The sequence below is a fragment of the Pteropus vampyrus genome, unplaced genomic scaffold (genome assembly GCF_000151845.1).
Source record: "Pteropus vampyrus isolate Shadow unplaced genomic scaffold, Pvam_2.0 Scaffold391, whole genome shotgun sequence".
NCBI classification, from domain to species: domain Eukaryota; kingdom Metazoa; phylum Chordata; class Mammalia; order Chiroptera; family Pteropodidae; genus Pteropus; species Pteropus vampyrus.
In genome coordinates this window covers 1,177,083-1,179,165 of record NW_011889172.1, presented here as the reverse complement: position 1 = coordinate 1,179,165, position 2,083 = coordinate 1,177,083, and the positions used below count along the sequence as shown (strand labels likewise).

The window sequence follows — 2,083 nt, the reverse complement described above, 5'->3', positions numbered from 1 at the left end:
CACCCAGAATGACAGATAAAATATTCCCAACATCCCAGAAAGCTCTCTTGTGCTCCCTCCCTGTCAATTCCCCGTCTTGAGGTAACCACTATTCAATGTTCGTCATCATGGCTCAGCTTCTGAACTTCATATAACTGGAAGCACGCAGTAGGTAATCATTAACACCTGATTTCTTCACTCAACAAAAATATAAGATTTTTCCATGCAGCAGTGCTATTTATTTTTGTCATGGTTAGAATTCTGCTGTATGACTCATCAATACCTCCTCCTGGCGGGGATACTGGGCTGTTTTGTTTGGGGCAGTTACAACTGAAGCTGCTGTGGACGTGCTCATACAAGTCTCGTGGTGGACACGCACTCGGCTCTCTCGGGTTTACAGCTAGGGCTGGAGGTGCTGGGTCAGGAGGTTCATCCTCAGGCTGAGTTTTGGAAGATACTGCCAAGGAGCAGTGCGCGCCGTGAGCAGCGTGAGGTCTACTGCCCGGCGCCCTGTCGACACTGGAAGGAACTGCGGCATCCCGCTGAGCGTGCGGCGGCATCTCACTCCCATTTTCTTTACTGCGCATTTCCTCGACTTCGTCGCAGTGACCCCGAGCACCTCTGCACACGCTGACTGGTCATCAGGACATCTGCTTCCAGGTGATGTCTGTTTGTGCTTTTTGTCCATTTTAAAATTGAGTTTTCTTTTCCCAGTCTGTAGTAGGAGTTTTCGCTGTCCTCATGAGCATGTCCTTTGATGAACAGCTAGTCTTACTTTTAGTGAGAAATGGTGTTTGTGTCCTGTTGAGGAAGTCTATGCCTACTTCAAGGCCAGGAAGTATTTCTCCCATGCCTTCTTGTAGAGCTTTGTTTTTTAGAACACCTATGTCTATTATCCATTTCAAAGTAATATATACGTACAGTGTGAGGGAGGGTCAAAGCTCTTCTCCACATGGATATCAAAAAGAACAGCATGGCTTTTTGAAAAGTCCATCCTTGCCCCACTGACCTTCAACAGTCTTCTTCATTTTGGTAATTTTAAGTTTCTTTCACAAAAACATCGCTAGAAAGAAAACACTGGGGTCTATTGTTTTCATTAAATTTTTGCACATTCCATATTTTATCTTCTACATTTTTCTTTGTGAAATTTGCCTCGAAGATCAGGTTTGCAAATTAGTGTCAGTATTTTCTTCTTGATACTGACACTAACTACATTTTTTAAGTCTAGCAGCTGGACATGCATATGCCTCCTTTTCAGTTTGTCATTTGTTTCTCTAATAGTAAAGATTCTTTCTTAAGGTCAATTTGCATCCTTTATTTGGGTACTACAATCGTTGCCCCACCCAAATTTCACGTTTAGTCAAAGTCTCTCCAAATGATGCACCGAGAGCTTGCACCTCAACACTTATCCCTCCAACAAATCAAAATTCTCCCTTACTGTGCTTTGTGACTAACTGCAAAGTGATATGATAAAATTGAGCTGTACAACTCTTCTGTTATGGGGACAAACGTAACGGTCAGTATGTCCCCACAAAAGACACTGGGGAGTGGAAGAACAAGCTGAGTTCTGGGCGAGTTGCAGGTCCTGCATCCCTGGCCACTTCCTGCAGCTCCACGCAACCCACCCTGCGCTGGCAAAATGCGCACGTCTCTTTGGAGGGCTGCGGGTGAATCGTTATTTCTTTTTTTTTAAATGGTACTTGTGATCCACAAACAGATCCACTGAGGCTGAATGCATGCACTGGCTCCTATTCTGTGTCTGTGAGGACAGGGGTCGCAGTGCCCAGAGCGGAGCCTATACGTCTTTTCAACATGTGGCCGACCCCAGTGGCCCAGCGTGAAAACCGGCCTCATGATGCAGGTACGGGGAGAGGGCAGGAGAGTCTACAGAAGGAAGGCCGCACCCTCTCTGCTGCAGCAACACCGGCCTCCGCCACGGTCCCGTGGCCATGAGATAGGTGCCCATTACAGCACAGGCACCCTCTCCTTCCACCTCTGTCACCATCAATATCGTTGACCTCACCAGCCCCGCCCTTCCTCCACCCGCTGCTGCCTCTGTCTGCTGCCTCTGTCGGAGAACTCATCCGCGGACCTTCCTTCCTCA

The 2,083-nt window shown here is 47.3% G+C and overlaps 1 protein-coding gene across 1 annotated transcript in view; it reads right to left on the bottom strand.

Moving 5' to 3' along the window:
- SMARCA4 (SWI/SNF related, matrix associated, actin dependent regulator of chromatin, subfamily a, member 4) overlaps positions 1 to 2,083 on the bottom strand; it is an 88,314-nt gene that overhangs the window by 17,327 nt on the left and 68,904 nt on the right. The window lies entirely within an intron of this gene.